Below are 22,000 nucleotides of genomic sequence, written 5' to 3'. Positions count from 1 at the left end.
TCCACCATTTTTCTCAGGCTGCACTTTCTCCAACTCAGAGTCCCAGCCAGAATACTTTGGTAAATACCACAATTATCATTATTATTTTTATTATTGATAATAAAAAAATCAATCAATACTGTTTTTTCAATGCTTACTCTGTATAGAGCACTGTTCTAAGGACTTAGGAGAGTATAACACAACAGAATTGGTAAACCCAAACCCTGTCCCTAAGACACAGTCTAGAGACTTGGGTCCTAAATGGGCCCCATCTCCTAATGTTCCCATGCCATATTTTTATCCAGTGCAGATGGTACTGGTCTATCCCCAAGGACTAGGCACCTAAGGGAGGAGAACCTGGGCCTATTTGATTCTCATCGCTCCAGCTAACAAGTTAACAGGGGTTGAACTGGATGCTTTGTGCTGGACTTCAAGGCCTTTAATCCTGACCACGGTTAGGCTCATCAGTATTCTCTTTATGGCCCTCTGAGACAAAATGGACTCTGCTTCCCACGAACAGACACAGGTACACACATCCTCAGTCTTTGCAGCCAACTATCACAATTATTTTCTATTATTACTTCAATTATTACTACTATTTCCAATACAATTAAATCATTTCTCATACACAACACCTATGACCAGCCCCGCCCCCCACTCCCCAATAGAGTTATCTATTCAGATGGATCACAGCAGTAAGCAGTGAAAATCCAGCAAATGTGAAGTGTCCAACCAAAACTGACCGAACATTTTCCTGCCGGTTTGAGTCTGACAACCTTATTTCCTAGAAAACCTGTACGCTTACGAGAAATGTAAAATATGTTGTAGTACTTACTAGCAGTTTACGATGGAGATCCCATTCATTATCGAGGCAAAAAACCTAGACAATTTGGATATTTTTATCCAAAAGAATCATAAATGGCAATGTATCAAGTACCTTGAGCCACCTGCCAGAAATGAATATTTCCCGAAATATAGAAGATTTTATAAAACAGATTCAATTTTTTTTTGATAATGAATATTATTGCCTTCTCTAATGTAGACATTCAAATAAACTGAATATAGAAGAACCTACAAAAATCAAAGTGCTTGAGGAGTAGTAGATGCACTTCTTGTTTTCAGTCAGGGTTGTTAAATTTTTCCTTTGCTGCATGGATTTGCATGGTAAAAGAACAGTGGTTTGTTTCCACCTAATAGGTGATTTCTGTAATGTATTCATCACCTAGGTCTAATTTTCTCTTGTGTTTTTGGTACCGATAGATACAATTTCCCACAAATGAGTTACGACTGAAAACAGAATTTGTAAAAAGGACCTCCTCTTAGTTTCATTTTCAGGGTAACATTCCAGTCCGTTGTAGGCTAGTGGAAGTCTGATTCTGCAGAGGATAAAACACAATTTTAGTGAAAAAAAGATCTATAATATCCCCACTTTTCTTAATGTGCAAACATTTGTGGTTTTATTTCTAACACAACAAGGAGGGGATTTGAAATCAGGAATTGGTTTATTTCAGTTTGTATGGATCAGTTGAGACCTGTTTTAGGCCAGGCATACAACTCATTGCTTTGAGAAGTTTGAGGACATAGGTCTTCCAATTAATCAATCGTTCAATAGTATTTTTTGTGTTTACTCTGTGCAGAGTAAGAGCTTGGGAGAATATAAGAGAGTTGTAGACACAATTCCTGCTCTACAAGAGATTACAATCCAGTAGTTAGCCCAGTGCTATGCTAGATTGACAACAGGTGCTTGGGATGCTGGTGATATCTAAAGATCTAGAAAAGTTAGTTAAAAGCCTGTGTGTTATGCTTCAAATAAAACTGTGTTCTTTTCAATAATTAAAGAGGGCAAAGGGTCTTGGGTCATCTCATTTCCTGAGGATTTCTAATTCATAAATTAGTTGAAAAAGAATGACCAGGAATCAGGATACCTGGGTTTTAATCCCAGCTCTACCAATTGCCTGCTGGGTGATTTTAGGCAGTCATTGAATTTATCTGTGCTTCAGTTTCTTCTTCTAAATTGGGATTAAATACCTGTTCTACCTCTTCCTAAAACAGTAAGACCCATTTGGGACAGGAGCTGTGTCCAGTGGGCTTGAATTTAATTGATTCCAGCACTTAGCAGGGTGCTTGGCAAGTGATCAACAGATTAGTATTATTGTTATTAATAACATTACTACTGTAGAAATAACTAAATTGTAATAAGATTATAAATCAGGAAAAGGGGCACGTAGATTAAGGAGCCAGGAGTGTTAGAGTCAGAGCCAGAGTTGAGGTCAGCAGGGTGATGGACTGGAGAGGCAGTCTGTCAGTCGATTACATGTACTGACAGTGGGGAGCAGCGTGGCCCAGTGGAAAAAAGTACAAGCCCGGGAATCAAGAAACTTGGGTTCTAACCCTGTCTTGGCCACTTATCTGTTATGTGATCTTGGGGAAATCACTTAACTTCTCTGTGCCTTAGTTTCCTCATATATAAAATGGGAATTAAATACCTATTCTCCTTCCCTCTTAGACTTAGTGCCCCATTTGGGGCCGGGACTCTGCCTGATCTGATGGCATTGTATCTATCCCAGTGGTTAGTACAGGGCTTAAAACATAGTAAGCACCTAGCAGATAACAAAATTATTATTACTGGATGGATCCCAAATAAGGCCTGTGGTACAATCAGCAAAACTATAGGCTCTGTCTGCACAGAACTATGCTTACAAACCTTAGGGTGGTGCAGTCAGATTGGTCCCATGCCAATTTTAGGGGGTGGGGAGTGGGGCAGGAATGGATATTCCTCACTACACTGCCTAATCTGAGCAAACTCAGCCACGAAGTAGAAAAATAATTTGTTTTAGAATGTGAATAATGTAGAATCAGCTGAAAAGACAGGTGAGGCCATAGCTCAGTACTACTGTCTGCCTTAGCACACATTGTTATATTTCTTAAAAGAGAAATCATCCACGGATCATGAAATTTGCAGAAAGGGTATCTGTGTCAGCTGTTTCGTAGGCTGAGAGAGAGCCTAATTTTCCTTTTTGGAAATTCAAACCAAGCTTCCTGCAGAATCACTTTATGGTTACAGCAATGTCTCCTAAATGACTAGGAATCTTAGTAGCCTAGGTTATAACACCTATTGTTTTTGTGTGTTTTTTTCAGTTTCAGAATCAAAAAGGCAGAATCTTAAGGTGAAAGTTTTAGAAACTTTCAGTCATCTGGCAGCTCAAAGATTTTTGTATTTTCTATTGGAAAAACTGAGTGAAACCAGCAGTCAGTCCACAAGGGAAGGAGCAAAAAGATGCACGATCTCAAACTCAAATTTTAATCCCCCAAACTCCAGTAAAATCATAATCTTGGAACATTCCATTTTCCTGGGGAGCAAATAATTTCTTTCTAAAGTACAAACATCCTCCCGAGAATTTAATGCCAAATGGTAAAAATCTTAACACAGATTAGCAGATGTACCCAAGATTTGTCTTGCTTAGAAATAAGGAACAGCTTTCTACTATCTCCATTTCTTTTCCTTTCCTCTTTTTCTGCAATTATCTCTTTGTTTCTCTTCTCTCTCCCTATTACTCTCATCCCAACACAGTGGCACTCAACTTTTCTGTTAGTCCTCTCTCTTTTTCCTAACTCTCTCTTTGTTATCACTTTACCAATACAATTTCTTCTTCCAGTCACAACAACAAAAATAATAATAATTCTTCGGTGTTTACTATGTGCCAACTGGGGTAGATAGAAGCTAATCAGGTTGGACACAATTCCTGCCCTATATGGGGTTCACAGTCTATGTAGGAGGGAAAACAGGTATTGAAACCCCATTTTACAGTCGAGGAAACTGAGACACAGTGAAGTTGTGACCTGCCCACAGCAGGCAAGTGGCAGAGCAGAACTATGCTCTTTCCCCTAAGTTACTCTGCTCCTCTTCTTCTTTTTCTTTCTTCATGCTTATCCTGATTTCCCTTTTCACCCTTTCTCATTCACTTATGGATTGATTTATACCACCTCAGCACTGTACAATCAATTACAGAGTCAATTATTTATTCTTATAAATATCTTTATGTCTGTTTCCCCCAGAGAATTTTTCTCAGGCATCTGTTGTACTTTTCCAAGTGCTTCAAACAGAGCAAATAGTATCCTTTTTGGGTCACTATTTTCTTGTGATCTCTCCTTCTCATCTTCTGCTCTCTTTAGCTCTGTCCTCTCTGGGATCCTGCTTTCAGCCTTCCCAAGTTCTTAGTAGAGTGCTCTGTACACAGTAAGCACTCAATGAACATCATTAATTGATTGTCTTTGTTTTCTTAGCACAAACCCATTCTCCCAAAATAGAAGTTTTCTGAAGTGTTTACAGAACTTAGATTACTTACTGGCTTCCTTCTAGTCAACGAGGGAGCCACCCTCAAGGAATCCCTTTCAAAAAAATGTAGAGTAACACCTTAGCAGTAACTCCAACTGTATTAACTGCAGAATGCTGAATTTGGAATGCTCTGCAAAAATTAAGTGGTTACTGCACGTTCCCAAATTCTGCTGTAAATGTAGCTGTTGATTATATACCTTAATATGATTCATTTAAATGACATTAATTAGTTTATGTTTATATGGAGTCTTGATATGTGAAAAAAATGCACTCAGCTTTTCCGTTTGCTAGTCCAACTCTGTATATATGTTTGCCTTCCCCTGTCTTTCTTAATTACATCATTTTACATCTCTGATTGCAAGATCTATGTTAGTGCTCCAGTTGTTTAATATAATGCAGAGCAGTTCATTATGGAAATTCATATCTTCTCAGTGCCATTTGAGCCAAAAAGTAATATTATAGTTCTGATTTAAATGATAATTTTCCAAACCTAGTTATACTTCATAAAAGGTTAATCGAGAAATATAGCCAAACACATTCATCTCGTAACTGCTTGTCCTGAAAAGTTCTGCCTCCCATCTTTTGTAATTGAAACTATGGATTTCCACCTTTGGTAAAAATAGGAGTTCATAATATATCTAAAGCAATTTTATACATAGTAGGTGCTTAAAAAGACTGCCGATATGGATATTGGAACCTAGGTCATCATGACAAACTCTTTAGTTTGTCCATCACTGGAGTCGTAATGAAAATAAAGGTTTCAGGCTTAGGACAAGTCTTCCAAATTCAGTCGGGGAAAAAGCTGCAGGTTTCAAAATTTCTGCATATATCAAAATAACTCAGTTGGTTATGGTCTTTATTAAATGCTTGTTATGGGTTAAGCACTGTGCCAAGGCAACGAAAACACCAAGGAATGGTCTCCAAATTTGATTACAGATTTAACTATCCATGTACTCTTTCTTATAAGCATACACTGCCTTATTAATGATTGGCTGGCCACCATTTCAAAAGATCAGAAGTTGTCCCCAAAATTATACAAGAAATCCCTTGATCCTTTGAACCAGAGAAGTTACTCTGGGAGTCTCTGCCTGAATAACTACCTTTAATGCTTAAGTAAAGCATCTTGGGGTTCACGAAAGAACCCATTCATCTAGTTTGGTTAAGTTCTGTATCTTATCTCTGTAAGTGTTCTAATTTTTTTAGTACAGTTGTTACAATGAGAGGAAGGCTGTGAGACAGTCAGCAAGCTATTGTAAAAGAAGTCATTTATTTGAAACATTTTATGGAAAAAGGCTACAGATGAAATAATTGATCAAGTTATACCATGCATCAGGAGAAAAAAGTGCCTTTTTAAGCACTAATCTTTTTCTCCAAAAATGAGATGATAAATTTTGGGGGAAGGTTAGTTTAAAATTTGATTCATCACATTTATGGCATAAACTGGTATTCCCCTTTGCAAAACAGGGTATTACTAAAAAAGTACATGAAAGAGAAGACATCTGATAAACCCAGTTCACAGGCCACTCCTAAGGAGTTGGGCACCTCTGGAGGATGTTTGGGATACAGCATCCAACTTTTGTCAGTCGATCGTATTTATTGAGTGCTTACTGTGTGCAGAGCACTGTTCCAAGTGCTTGGGAGCATACAATATAACTATAAAGAGACACATTCTTTGCCTGCAGTGGGCTTACAGTCTGGAAGGGGAGAGAGACATTAATAGAAATAAATTCCAGATATATACATACGTGCTGTGGGGCTGGCAGGGGGTATGAATAAAAGGAGCAAGTCAGGGTGATGCGGAAGGGAGTGGGAGAAGAGGAAAAGAGGGCCTAGTCAGTGAAGGCCTCTGGGAGAAGATGTGCCTGCAATAAAGCTTTGTAGGTGGGAAGAGTAATTGTTTGTTGGATATGAGGAAGGAGGGTGTTCCAGACCAGAGGAAGGATGTGGGAAAATCTAACTCATTAGCTTTACTACATTTTCCCCTTGCTCTGCTTCTTGGCAAGGGAAGGGCCAGTTTGTGCCAAATAAATAGTGATTCAAACTGAAAAGTGTCAATACTTTGGATCCTCATTCTGGGGGTAAATGTTGAAGCCTAAAAATGAACCATTAGACATTCTTGAAACCTAGTATAACTTGGCAAGTAATTTCACCCTTAGGATAATATTCATAGAACATTTAAATAATTTGCTTATTTTATAAGATTGTTAGAGTAGTATATTCACTGCCTATGCTCCCATTTCCACAACTGCATCGACAAAATCCCCTAGTTTCTGGAAGAGCCTGATATTTGAGAGGCCCCATTATTGCATTAGTAATAATTTATCAACAGAGACAAAACCTCTTTCAATAATTTTCCTTTTTACCTCTTTCTCTTCCTTTGGTTCTTTATCTTTTGATCACCTTAAGTTATTTTGGTAGAAATCATTTATAGTTGGCAATTATTATGGAGCAAGAAGGAAATCTGAATGCCATTTAAAATTTTTATTCATAGGTGATATTTAATAATTCATCCGTAGCCAAACACCAATGCAGGAATGATTTCCATTCAGTACTAAATGATACTAATTGATGGTTATTTGGTTGGAGTTTAAAAAATTTAATATCAACAGATCAGAAGTTCCCAGAAGTTATCTGGTGCAGTTTATGGATCAAATGCAAATAGTAGCTCTCTGCCAATTCTAATGGAAAACCACTGAAATGTTACATTTTCATTTTTGACAGACAATGAAAAAACAGCCAGTAATATTCAAAGCCAAAATTTTTGCTGGAACTTGTAAGTCCTTGAATAACAGCTTTGTTCCTTGGTTGCCGCCTTATCCAAAGTAACCAGGATTTTAGTCAAGTAAACTGTTCTTACAGAAAGAACATTTGATGAACGGGCAGCATTCCTAGCACAGACTTCTCCATTTGCAAACTGTTAATCAGGGAAACAGGCTGAAATAACAAGATGGCCCCAGATTAAAGTAATATTCAGAGAAACCATTATTTTCCGGGTGACTTAGAGGCTCTTTATGTTGCCCAAAAAAGGCAAATTGTGTTTTCAGTATTTAAAACGCAAAATGCCTCCTTGTTGTTTAAAAACAGAATAATGGGGTTAGGTGGTAATAAAACTGCTAAACCAAGCCTTTGTCTTTGACAGTGACAGAAAGAGAGACAGAGACAGACGGACAGACAGAAAGCATGCCTGAAAGTCCCTCCTTCATAGCTGATATATCACTGTTCTCCACCATCTTCAAAGTCCTTCTGAAATCACATCTCTTCGAGAAGGCCTTCTTGATTAATCTCTCATAATCCTGCTCTATATCCCCCACTAACTGCCATTTAAGCACTAAAGTAAATATCTTTATTCTCTGTTTCTTCTTTCCATCTGTGATTTAATCTAGAGTCTGTCTCCCCTACCAGACTGTAAGCTTCTCAAGGGCAGGGATCATGTCTGCTAATTATAGTGTACCCTCCCAAGTGCTTAGTACAGTGCTTTACACACTGTAGGTTCTCAAAAAATATAACTGATGTATGAGGATACTAGTATGTGTATGCATGTGTAAGAGAATGTGTTTGTGAGTGAGGGAAGAAGAGGAAGAGGTAAAGTGTGAGAGTGAGAAGACTATAGTCTCCCTGCAGCTCCAGTGAAACCACTGGGTGCCAAGCAGGGGAGATTGGGAGTGTCCAGGGAGATATCTGGAAACTAAGATCTGAGAAGTAGCTCATTCCCTTTTCCAGAGCAACTGCATTGAACTAAAGGCGGGGCCTGTTCAGTACTAGGACTGCCCTCCTATTTTTTATTAGTGATGAGGCATTCTCTGTTCTTGCCTGCTATAGAACACGTTAAAGGGGAATTTGTGAACTCTCATGGAAGTAGAGCAAAAGTGTAACCTAGTGAAAGGAGCATGGGCCTGGGATTCAGAGTACTTGAGTACTGATTCCAGCTCTGCCACTTGACTGCCATGCAACCTTGGGCAAGTCACTTAGCTTCCCTGGGCCTCAGTTTCCTCATCTGTAAAAATTCATTCATTCATGCAGTAGTATTTATTGAGCGCTTACTATGTGCAGAGCACTGTACTAAGCACTTGGAATGTACAATTCGGCAACAGATAGAGACAATCTCTGCCCAGTGACGGGCTCACAGTCTAATCGGGGGAGACAGACGGCAGAGCAAAACAGAACGAAACAAAAACAAGACAACATTATCACGATAGGGATTCAATACCTGTTCTCTGTGTTTCTTAGATAGTGAACCTCATGAAGGACAGGGACTGTGTCTGACTGACTGCCTTGTATCTACCCCAGCAATTAATACAGTCCTGATCATATAATAAGTGCCTAATATCACAGTCACTATTATTATTATTATGAGAAGTATGTGAGAAAATCAGTCTGGGCCTGGAAATCATGGCTTTCTTTTGTCGTGGGAAGAAAGGGGATGAGTATGGTGCAGAAACACAGTTCTGCCACTGGCAGAGAAATACCTCATCTCAAAGCCATATGACTTTAATGTTCTCATGGAAAATGTAATATTTCATATATTTTATGGTTGATATGTGTCTAAATATCACCCAAGCAAAATCATTTTCAACAGTAAGTCTAATTTGGAAAGCCAAACTAGACTTTGGGAAGAAACAAAGAGCATCTCAAAAAACCACAGGTATAAATGTAGCCAGGGACTGATGCAAAGTAACACACAGTAGTTAAATACTTAAGACTTGTTGGATGTAGAAGAGCATGGGAAGGGGAAAATGTTGGGCCCATATTTAAGAATTCGAAAGAGGATGATCCTTATAATTAGATGGGTGTGATTAATAGAGATGACTAGAAGACATTAAAAAAAAGTGTCTAGGAAGTAGCCAACATGACTTTGTAATGAGCAAACCATACCACACAAATTTATTTCCTTTGAGAGACCTCAAAAAAAGTACTACATATAAATGTTATCTCTATATTACTATAATTATTAATACATAATACAGATTGAACATTTGATTCCTTCCCTTGTGACATCCTGACTGACAATCCAGGAATTTATGGTCTGTTTTGAGTGTTGCCCCAGAGAGTAGGGATCCATGACTGAATCCAGGGAGAGAGTAGCAAGTGATGGTTCCCAGGGATTGTTCCTGAATATTTTTAGTGATGATCTGGGCCAAGGAATTTCCAACAAATAAGCTCATCAATAGTGGCAGGTAACAGTTAATTGTGTGGGATTGAGATCACTTTTTAAATAGGAATAGAATTAAAGATGATGGCTACATTGGCCAAATAGGCCTGCAAAAACAGGATGAAATTCAATAGAGACCAGGGCAAGATGAGGAAAAGACTGATTAAGCACAAGTACAGTAGAAAAAAACTGGGGTGAACCAGAAGCTAAGTACGAGCCAGAAATGTGCCAAAGTTGAAGAAACCAATGTTATAGACATCCCAACAGGCATCAGTCCCGCAAGAATCAGGAAGTAATTGTTCTAATATATTCTCTGCCCTTATTAAAGTACTGTGTCTAATTTGGATATATGCTTAAAAAGCAGATGGAGATAATCCAGAGGGAAGAGAAGAAGGGTGATGAGTGACCAAAAGATTGGAAATTTGGAAAGGTTAAACAGTCAGTGTAACTATTTATTCTTGTAAAGAGAATGCTAAGAGGTGTCATGAAATATAGCTTCCTTAGGGAGCATACTGACCTAAGTACATGAGAATGGGTTTAAATGGTTATTTCAGTTGGGAATGAGGATGGATTTCTTGACTATCTGGTAACTAAAAAATTAGAATTGACTTCCAAGGGAGTTCTGTGAGATCTCTATCCCTGAACATATTCTCTGCCTTGAATGGATTAATTCCTCACTTTCCTGATGGCAAAAGGGTGAACTAGATTATCATGTTCTAGGACCAACTTAAAATTAAGTAGGTTTTGCTATTTAAGGGATTTGGTGATCAAATATGTGACCAGAAGAAATTTTTTTTTAGTGACTCTGACCTTCAAAAATGAAAGACTTGTTAATTGATGGTATTGACTAAGTACTTACTATGTGTAAAGTACTGTTCTAAGCACTGGGGTAGATACAAGCTAATCATTCATTCATTAATTCATTCAATCATATTTATTAAGTGCTTACTGTGTGCAGAGCACTGTACTAAGTGCTTGGGAAAGTACAATACAACAATCAACAATGACTATCCCTGCCCATAATGAGCTCACAGTCTAGAGATATCAATACTAATAAATAAAATTACAGATATATACTTAGGTGCAGTGGGGCTGTGGCGGTGGGGTGGGAGAGAGAAAAGGGAGCAAGTCAGGGTGATGCAGAAGGGAGTTGGAGATGAGGAAAAGTGGGGCTTAATCTGGGAAGGCCTCTTGGAGGAGATGTGCTTTCAGTAAGGCTTTGAAGAGGGTAATTGTCTGTCGGATTTGAGGAAGGAGGGCATTCCGGGCCAGGGGCCAGTGGCGAGACAGGCGAGATTGAGGCATAGTGAGAAGGTTAGCACCAGAAGAGCGAAATATGAGGGTGGGGTTGTGGAAGGAGAGAAGGGAGGTGAGGTAGGAGGGGGCAAGGTGATGGAATGCTTTAAAACCAATGGTGAGGATTTTTTGTTTGATATGGAAGTGAATAGGCAATCAGTGGAGATTTTTGAGAAGAGGGGTGACGTGTCCTGAACGTTTCGGTAGAAAGATGATTCAGGCAGCAGAGTGAAGCATTAACCGGAGTGGGGAGAGGCAGGAAGTTGGGAGATCAGCAAAGAGGCTGATGCAGTAATCTAGGCGGGATGAGTGTATTAATGCGGTAGTGGTTTGGACGGAGAGGCAAGGGCAGATCTTAGTGATGTTGTGAAGGTGGGATCGACAGGATTTGGTGATAGGTTGAATATGTGGGTTGAATGAGAGAGACTAGTCAAGGTTAACAGCAAGGTTACAGGCTTTTGAGGCGGGAAGGACAGTGGTGTCGTCTACAGCGATGGGAAAGTCAGGGAGATGACAGGGTTGGACACGGTCCCCGTCCCACATGGGGCTCACAGTCTTAATCCCCATTTTACAGATGAGGTAACTGAGACCTGGAGAAGTTAAGTGACTTGCCCAAGGTCACACAGCAGATATGTGGCGGAGCAGAATTTAGAGCCCATGTTCTTCTGGCTCCCAGGCCTGTGTTCTATCCATTAGGCCACACTGCTTTCTTCAAGTGCATCAGAGAACTTAGAATTTTATAGGCCAAAAGATTATTCTTTCTTGAACACAGCCTTGAATAGACCAGATATGCGAGGCTTGATCAGACCTCTTCTAGTTTCTTTGCTTGCCTGGGCAGAAGAATCAATGTGCCAGGAGCTGAACCTGATGAAGCAGAGAGGGCAGGCAATTCCAATAGGTGCTAAACACTCACTTGAAACTATGGATGCATAGAGGATGTGGGAAGGAGTTATGGTCCCGAATCCAGGTATGACTTTGGACCCACCTCCAGCCCCAACAATTACTCTCTCTCCCTTCAAAGCCTTATTGAAGGCACATCTCCTCCAGAAGCCTTCCAGACAAAGCCCCAGGACATACCTGTAATTTTATTTATTCATACTGATGTCTGTCTCCCTCCCTTTAGACTGTAAGATTGTTCTGGGTGGGAAATGTCACTGTTTACTGTCATATTATACTTTGCCAAACGCTTAATGTAGCGCTGTGCACACAGTAAGCGCTCATTAAATACGATTAAGGAAGTGCTTGGTCCGTTCTGTTTTTTTAAAGGTGGTACAAAGTTGTACTTTCTAGCTTGAAGGTTGAACGTTTCCAAGTAGGTGGTCCTTTTCAGACATTTAGTCTCTCATTGCCAGTCATGCACAAGTAACTCCTTATAGAATCATAAGTTTTGGAGAGAGGCCTTTAGGGGCTCATTGAATCCATTTCTTTGTCTTGAGGCAAGCTACTTCCAGAAAGATGAAGATTTACCTGGTTTTGAAACTTTCTCATCAAGGAGGATAAAAAAAGAAACTTCCACTATCCACACCCTATCAAGGTGCAGCTTGCCTGGGTGGATAGTTTGAAGTTGCTTTCATTTCACACTTCTAACTTGGCTGGCTCACTTGCAGGATAGCAGATTTAGGGTAAGTAGATACCGCACTGGCCCTTCCCTACTGGATGTCCAAGTGCAGATTGTGGAAAGAGAATCCTATTGAAGATGAGATTGTCTTGTTCTGAGGTTAAACACACTCTGGGCATCGTGCCTATTAAATCCACTGAAGGTGCCCTTCTTAACTCACCTACTTACCACAAGCTGTCAAACTGAGACAATTACAGGACCTAGTGATGGAAGCCATCTTAGTTTTCTCCTCCTCGGGCATTTTTCACTGCTTCTTGTTTCTGTCTTCATCCCCAACTGAATTTGAACCTTTGAAAAGGAATGTAGGTGTCCCCTTGGGCAATTTTCAAAAATGCTCTGGGTGGCTTTCTAGTCAGAGGAAAAAAAAATTCAGTTGACCTTTCCAGCATGGTCCTTCTGTCTTGATGGAGCCTCTATTGCCTGATTTTTTATATCAGGCCTCCTCTTCTGGTTTGTTATGTGCCACATGGCTTCACATTACCCATTAATAACAAAATAATCTGAGATTTGCTCTGATAAATCTTAGTTTAAAATTACCACAGCAGTGACTCCTGAGAAAAGCTGAATAATATATAGGGCTCTATTCTTTGTTCAAAAAAATGACTTTGAATGAGACTTTCAAATCTAGACTAAAAATTGATGTGATTGGTATTTGTAATATTTATTCCAATAATGTTGCTAAATTACACCTTATTTCATTAGCTGCAATTATAAAATGTTTTTTTTATTTGCTGCATGCAGAAACACCTACAAAGAAGGAACAGTTTAAAAGGTCATTTCTAATTTTTCTGCATGTTATGATAATGGAAATTTCAATCTTCAGGGTGTTAACTCACCACCCCAGGGGTCAGGAAGAATAGTGGTTATCTACGTGCAGAATTGTACATTCACTAGCTCTCTTCTAGTATTCTGTTCCCACCTAGTACAGCATACACAGAAGGATGAAGGTATTACTGCTTTAGTTGCTTTAAAAAAGCGGATGAATTCCAAGATTAAATATGCCGTAACTTGCAAAGGGCAACTTTCTAGAATTATAGCAAGTTTTTATTACAAATTTCAGAACTCTTGGAAAAAACTCACATGCATTCCTACAATAACACGTCCAAGCTATCCCTCTCACGCCCTGATACAAAACAAGAGAACATTAGAAACAGACGCTCACCAACTAATTATAAGTGCTGCGAGCGGATTTTAAGATGGGCACTCTCTTTTCTCCCAACACCTTCTCCTATATATTCAGTGAGGCTGGAGTAATTAAAACATTCTGCAAAAGAGTAAAAGCCATAGAGAGGAAGCTTACCAGCAGGCCACACTTGATGGTTTTGTTTGGTTAGGCGGCGGCCTATTTAGCTTGCTACTGAATAATCGAGAGCACTGGAGAAGTTTTCCTTTCGAGAGATTCCCAACCACAATAAGATATTTACTGTATGTATCGGAGAGATCAAACCCCCACACAGATGTCACATTTCTCGAATTCCATCAGTAGATCAGACAAGCAGTCTCTGGAAAGAGGACATTACAGCCAGAAAGTTCAGAGCAGACTGGCTTTGAGGGCCATTCCCGTCCCATTTTCTGTCATGCACTCTGAGCCTTTGTTGTCTCTGCAATGCTGATAAATCAATCCATCAAAAAATCTCCTCAGTGAAACTCAATCAAGAAAGGTCATGTCAGCGGGAGAGGAACAGATTAAATTAGCATCAAATTAGACATGGAAAGTGAGTTCTGTCAAAATCATCACAGCGCTCAGCACAATTAGAATATGTTAATTATGCATTTCATTAAGGTAGTGCTCTTTGAATGTGAGATGAAATGTCACTGGTGTAGGCATCCGAAAAAAGGAAGATTGCCAGGCACAACTTTCTCTAGACAATGTGTGACACCTTCATTAACATCAAGAATCACAAGTCTGTCTTGACTTTTTCTGTAAAGTATTAAACCATTAACTCTTTGCTGCCACCCCATCATTTCTGTTCCCGTCCCCGTCCTCCAAGCTGGACCCCTTCTGAATGATTGGCTTTCTCTTCCCCAGCGATAGCCCTCGGGGCTGCTGGGAGTGCCCGGTGGGTACTGAAAAGGTGGCATTTTAATGAACCCTCTGTGAACGGTACTGGGATAATGCCACTGCCTGAGGGGTGCATTCTGCTAGAATGCTGAGGAGGCTGTGTGAGGAGAGAAATGAGGGGTGAGGATTACAGAAGCGGGAAGGAGGGGAGGGAGGGGAGGGAGGGGAGGGCTTTCCCCTTTTTCGTGGGGATGAAATATATAATCAACTGAATGTGAAAAATTTAATTTACCAACTTGCATTTGACAAACTCTAATTTCAGGGAATTATTTTGCAACTCACACTACACACCTCTGACTCATAGTAATAAGCTGCTTTTCGGTATGTAAAATATTCCCTTATGAGTTTCAGGGCTCTGACTTCATAAAATGCTAGTCAGGTTAGGAAGAGTTTCCTGAATCAGGCTCCGATTTTCCTTTCTCTGCTTGTCTCATCCTCCCTTCTCTTTCCACCCAAATTTCTTAAGTCATTGCATCATCATCATCATCATCATCATCAGGGGAATTTACTGAGCATCTACTGAGTGTGAACACTGTACTAAGATCTTGGGAGAGAACCAGAAGCAAGGCATAACCTCTGCCTTTCAGGAGTTAATCTAATGGAGTACATAGATAAAAAAAAATATTTACAAGTAGTAGGGGGAGCAGGAAATGGAACAAGGATACCATGGACAATAATACAAATGTATTAGAATAATCCTTGCTCCAGTTAAAATTAAACCTAATCAACTTTTTAATATGTTTTTCTTCTCACTTTATATTAGAAATTCCTTCACAAAATGTACTCCATTTATTAAATATTTCTATTTAACTCTCCTAAGAATATTAAAACATAACCAGTGCCACTATTAGGTCAGACAAATTGACCCAGTATTCTATCTCTGACAGTGGCAACTGTTGGATGTTTGGAATAAATATGGGATGGTTGCCCTCCTTGATATCATCTTAAAATAATCCCTCTGATTTCTTTCAGTCAATCAATTATACTTATACAGCATCTATTGGGCGAGGGACAGGCAAAAATAATTTACATCTATTGAATCTTAGTCTCTAGACTGTAAGCTTCTTGGGGACAGAGAATGTATCTTTATATTGTTATAGTGTATTTTCCCAAGCACTTTGTACACTGCTCTGCACACAGTAAGCATTCAATAAATGCTACTGAATTGACTGAAAGCAGGAGGAAGAACAAGGATAAAATAGGGAGTAGCGTGAATATGCCAAAATGAAAGACAAGTGAATAAATCTACTGTTGAATTTACATAAACACATATATGTAAACTCATCTACAGATTTATACATATATACATATGTATATTTACCCATACATACACAAGAGTTGAGGATAAATGCTCAATAAATACAGTTGATGGGATTCATTGAGGATAGGTAAAAATACATCGGTGGCCTGGGTGACTCTAAAATTGATGTGATGGAGAGCTTCTAATTAACCTTGGAAGGCTTCCTGGGATTTTAAGCAGGCTCCGGAAATGGGAAGGCCATGATCTGGAGGATTTTGGATTGGAGGGAGCTCTGGGTGAGCAAGGGGCAGAAGTGATAGAGTCTAATTTAGGAAGAATCCAACACCAACATCATCTTCATTGCTTTGTCCCTACATGCCATGATTTTAATCATACTTCAATCATGTCCCTTTCCACCTGTATCTTCCCAAACCAGAGTCCTAACTATTCCAGTCTATCTATATGAAAAAGCTTTATTTTCTTGGCTTTCTTGTTCACTCTTCTCTGTTCATTTTCTAGCTCTTTACTTTCTTTCTAAGATGTGAGGAGCAGATTATCCCAGATGTAGGCATATCATGGCTTTATTTCTCTTTTATTTCTCTCTTTTTACTTGTGACATCAGCATTCAGATGGCATTTTTGATTGCTCCCACCCATTGGGTTGATTAACAGAATAATCAACAGTGTCTCCGAGACCTCTTTCCTGAGTCAAGACGGATAACTCTGAACCCATCGTCACGTAGATCTAATTTGAATGACTTTTCCCTAGGTGGACTTCCCTCTCTTACTCACAATAGAGAAGCAGCGTGGCTTAGTGGAAAAGCACGGGCTTGGGAGTGTCAGAGGTCATGGGTTCTAATCTCGACTCTGCCACTTGTCAGGTGTATGATTTTGGGCAAGTCACTTAACTTCTCTGCTCCTCAGTTACCTCTTTGGTAAAATGGGGATTAAGACTGTGAGCCCCAAGTGGGACAACCTGATAACCTTGTATCTATCCCAGTGTTTAGAATAGTGCTTGGCACACAGTAAGCACTTAACAAATACCATTAATATTATTAATGTTCATAATGAAGATCGTCTACCATTTTTTGTCAGTCCATTCATCCAGCTATCTATTGTCTTCCTGGAGTTTATCCCCAGAAGAGCTTCATATAGCATGCAAATTTGAAGATTTCACTGCTCACTTCCATTCCAGATCATTTATGAAGAAGTTACACCAAAGTGGCCTTAGCACAGATTCCACGGGGGCCCCTTTCTTTAGGCTTTGTCCAGCAAAGCAGCAGCATGGCCTAGTGGAAAGAGTGTGGGCCTGGGAGTCAGAGGATCTGGGTTCTATTCCTGGCTCTGCCAATTGTTTGCTTTGTGGCCTTGGGCAAGTTACTTAACTTTGCTGGGTCTCAGCTTTCTCAACTATAAAATGAGGATTAAATCCCACTCTCTCCTGCTTATGCTGTGAGTCCCATGTGGGACAGGGATTGTGTCCAACCTAATAAATTTGTATGTACCCCAGTGTTTAGAACAGTGCATGACACATATTAAGCACTAACGAATGCCATAAAACAAACAAAATGTCACTATCCCTATCTATTGCTTAACCAGTTTTGATCCATGACACATTCCCTCTAATCAAATGACTGCTTTTAAAAAAAGCCCAAACAAAAAAAAGATGTGAAATTGTCAAAAGCCTTTAAAAAAAACAAAAGATATTATATCATCTGGTCCCCATCTATCCACATGCTCATTGAGCCCTTCAAAAAAATTTGCCAAGAATAGAAGTGAGACTTACTGGTATGTACTTTCCCAGATCATTTCTGAACCTCCTTGAGAGATGGGAGATACAATGGCAATCCACCAGTCCTTTGGTTCAGTGGCTATTTGTAATGATATGCTGTATAATCCAGGGGGAGTTTTGTAACTTCTCTGAGTTCTTTCAGAACTCTTGGTTGGAATCAGCCAAACCTGATTATTTGTTTATATTTATCTTACACGTGAGGTTTAAGACACCCTGGGAAGGTCACCACAAGTCACTAAAATTGGAACCAATTCTTCTGACCAGTTCGCTATGGCATGTGGGAATTTCTACCAACCCAACACCTTCTGCACTGGGCACCATATCCAGTCCTGCGCTAGGAGTGGGCAAAATATGTTTTCAGGCATTGCTTATGTGAAGGTCACTCAAGCTAGTCCCACTTATAGAAATGGGGGAGAAAAAAAGAGCTCAGAAATTAAAACAAGTACAGCATACTCCCAACGACCCTCTTCCTGAAAGACAACTAACTGAGCTAATTCATTCATTCAGTCGTATTTACTGAGTGCTTATTGTGTGCAGGGCACTGTACTAAGCACTTGGAAAGTACAATTTGGTAACAGATAGAGACAATCCCTACCCAACAACGGGATCACAAGTCTAGAAGTCTAATCAATCAATCAGTGGAACTTATTGGGCACCTACTGTGTGCACAGTATGGTAATAACACAATACTAAAGAGTTGGTAGACATGTTCTCTTACAATACAGAGAGGGAGATAGATATTAAAATACATCATGGATATGTACATAAGTGCTGTGGGGCTGAAGGTGGGCTGAATATCAAGTTCATTCATTCAGTCGTATTTATTGAGCATTCACTGTGTGCCGAGCACTGTACTGTATGCTTAATAATAATGGTATTAAGCGCTTACTATGTTGATTAAGGACTGGGATAATAATAGTAATAATTATGGTATTTGTTAAGCACTTACTATGTGCAAAACACTGTTCTAAGTGCTGGGGTATATACAAGGTAATCAGGTTGTCCCACATTCATTCAGTAGTATTTATTGAGCACTTACTATGTGCACAGCACTGTACTAAGCACTTGGAATAAACAGTTCAGCAACGGATAGAGACAATCCCTGCCCACTGATGGGCTTAGTCTAATCATGGGGCTCACAGTCTTAATCCTCATTTTACAGATGAGATAACTGAGGCACAGAGAAGTTGAGTGACTTGCCCAAGGTCACACAGCAGACAAGTGGTGGTGCCAGGATTGCACATGTTGCTATTTAGCTGGTGACTCCATCCAGAACACAGCCAATCACAGGAGAGGACTGGGAAAAGAGGTGGGGGCTAGTTAACTAGGGAGAAGAAACTCCTTGGCCATTTTTAATTAGTTGGGACTGAGCTTTACTAGGAAACACGATACAGGAGAAAGGGATCTCCAGGTTGGGGTAGAGGTTAGGACCATCTTCAAATCAGAGCATGAACTATATATGCAAATGTACAATAAGGTTTTTGTTATCTGGCACCTTGCCAACCAGAAAGCTCTAGTTACTGGCATTTCTGATATTCCTCACCACAAGAACAGTCTGAGACAATAGATCTCAGGTGGGGAATGCCTCCATACCTGGGAGGTAATTACCACCATCAGAATATTTGAGTTTACTCCTATTCTTGGGAAAGAGCTGATACAAAACAAATTCTAAAAATGTTCCTATGGAAATCACTGAATAAATTCTCCCCTGTCACCCCAGCAGGACTACCTTGGGCAACATATTAGACTGTAAAATCCTTGAGGGAGGGATTGTGTAATAATAATGATGATGATGGTATTTGTTAAGTGCTTACTATCTGCCAAGCACTGTTCTAAGCACTGAGGTAGATACAAGGTAATCAGGTTGTCCCACTTGGGGCTCACAGTCTTAATCCCCATTTTACAGATGAGGTAATGAGGCACAGAGAAGTTAAGTGATTTGACCAAAGTCACACAGCTGACAAGTGGCAGAGATGGGATTAGAACCCACAACCTCTGACTCCCAACCCCGTGCTCTTTTCCACTAAGTCATGCTGTTTCTCCCAAGTGTACTCTCCCAAGTGCTTAGTACCACGCTCTGCATGAAGCAAGCACTCAATAAATGCCACTGATTTACTGATTGATAACTCAGAGTAGGCAAGCAGCTATATGCTCTGCTGATAGGATTAGCAAACAGTCCAGGACATCTTCCTTGGCAGCAGGTGGGGCAGGATTTCCAGGGGCTACATCCTCACCCCAAACTGATCTTAAATACGGTCCAGAGAATTAAGCATCTACTCTCCATTAATGTCTACGATCCTTAGGTTAGCAGGGATTCTGATTTGAAATCCTCCGCAAAGCCCCATCCTGAAAATGATTCCAGATAACCCTGGCTCTTCCATTTAACTGGAAAATTTTACTTACACCTGTCCATCACCCAGCACAGCAGAAAATAAAGCTTTTTCCTGTATTCTTTATATATGTAATTCTGGACACATATGCCATTTTTTCCTTTGCTCATTCATAATGTCCGGCCATTTGTCTCTATGCATATGTATTAAGTTGAGTATTAATGATTATTGACTGACCTGGGAGATTCTTAATCACTTTTTATTTTAATTCTTGTGGAAGCAGACAAGGGAAGTTAGACTTGGCTGCAAATGAAGTGATTTTACCCCTGTGGGGGAAGCTAGCACAGCTCTGGAGAAACACCCCCTCCCTTCAATGGCAGGATGTGCTTTCTCAGATTTTCCAAGCTAGGTGTTGCCAGATTTTCCTCCCAGGCCTTGCCTTTAAATGGTGAGGAATGGCACTGGTAGAGTACTGTGCCAAAGACCATTCATCCCATCCAAGTGGAACACGTGAAGAACTATGATTCTCCCTTTCCTCCCTGCTTAAATCTTAATCAATCAGTGAATGAAGAAATCACATTTAATGAGCTACTTCTGCAAACAAAACATCCTTAGAGGATGTACAACAGAAACAAAACCCACCTTCGCTGTCATCAGTAAGTTTCCAATTTAAACTCTTTCCCTTTTTTGGGAGAATAGGGGTCCTCATGGCTGTCCCTGAGTATTTAGGCTCTTAGTAAAGAGGGGAGGAGGGGCAAAGGGCATCTACAGGGTTGTTCAGTGAAGGATGCTAACCAGATGTTCTCCATCTCCACCCAAGCCAGGAGACGAGAAAATGGAAAAGTTATAATAAAAGCTTTTTGGTTTACAAATACAGATTAACTTTAAAACCTGATTCAAGTGTCAAATATTAGTCAAAAGAACATTTTCTTTTCAAATATCAAGGAAGGAGAGGAATAGAGCAAGCCACTGGGAAAGGGCAAGCAAGGCCTACATTTTTGCCACAACTCAGTATTAAAAGATTCATTCATTTATTAGGAGGTGTAAGATTTTCCTTTCAACAGGCATATCCATGGATGTGTCTTCCCAGGTTTAGCTTGTTTTTTGAAGATGATTATTTTTAACAGAGCAATCAGATTATGGTCCAAACTCTATGCCACAGATTTACTGACTAGTGCCCACTTAATTCTGCTGTGCTGAAGATCAAAGGTTCTGGAGTCCCAAACCATTTATCCTGCCTCTAACATCAGCTCATCCTCCCGATAGTAGGACTTCTTTCCTCTTCTCAGTAGCCTATCTCCACAGTGCACTGATATGCTGGATGACTTCTGGCAAACCCCCTCAGTCATTCACTAGTGTTTATTGAGGGCACCTATGCATTCAGCCCCCTCTCAGGATGGCACCGGGAAAGTTTCTGGTACCCTACCAGCCTCGGCTACAGGAGGGAGAGTCGAGCAGAGGCATACCCATTCCGTTCCTAGCATGGACAATGGCTGGGGAGTGGAAGGCAATCTGCTATAAGTCAAAACTCACCTGTGCTGGGCAGCAACGGCATGGGAGGGAGTCGAGGGTGGAGACTCAAGTTTACTGCACGGAAGAAGGCAGTGGTAAACCACTTCTGTATTCTGATCAAGAAAACTCTATGGATACACTGCCAGAACGGTTGCAAATGGAGGTGGGGCATTAGGGGAGAGATAATAATAATAATTATGGAGTTGTTGTGGGTCGGAAACGACTAGACTGCATAAGCCAAGACGCATGCCGAGTACTGTGTGGGGCCCCTCCGAGACTATGATAGAAGTAAACATGATCCGTGCCCTCAATCTAATGGGGTATACAAAGATAAAGTAATTAATAAACTATGAGGTGATCAAAGAGTAGCAACTGTGAAGTACGTACACAAATACATATTGATGAGGGGCTGAGGAGAGGAGCATCGGCTTCTAGAGCCCTAGAAGACATGTGGACACTCTCTTGGGAAAAATAATAAGAATAATACTAATGAGAAACAGCATGGCCTAATGGATAAAGCATGGACATGGGATTCAGAAGGTCATGGGTTTTAATCCCGGCTCTGCCACTTGTCTGCTGTGTGACCTCGGGCAACTTCTCTGTGCTTCAGTTACCTCATCTTAAAATGGGGATTAAGGCTGTGAGCGCCATGTGGGACAAGAACTGTGTCCAACCTGATTACACCTG

General features: G+C 40.2%; 1 protein-coding gene across 3 annotated transcripts in view; it reads right to left on the bottom strand.

Moving 5' to 3' along the window:
- TSHZ2 (teashirt zinc finger homeobox 2) overlaps positions 1–22,000 on the bottom strand; it is a 359,031-nt gene that overhangs the window by 74,755 nt on the left and 262,276 nt on the right. The gene's annotated exons all lie outside the window — the stretch shown is intronic.

This window comes from Ornithorhynchus anatinus, chromosome 8 (genome assembly GCF_004115215.2).
Source record: "Ornithorhynchus anatinus isolate Pmale09 chromosome 8, mOrnAna1.pri.v4, whole genome shotgun sequence".
In the NCBI taxonomy this organism is placed as follows: domain Eukaryota; kingdom Metazoa; phylum Chordata; class Mammalia; order Monotremata; family Ornithorhynchidae; genus Ornithorhynchus; species Ornithorhynchus anatinus.
This window is presented reverse-complemented; position numbering and strand designations above follow the sequence as displayed.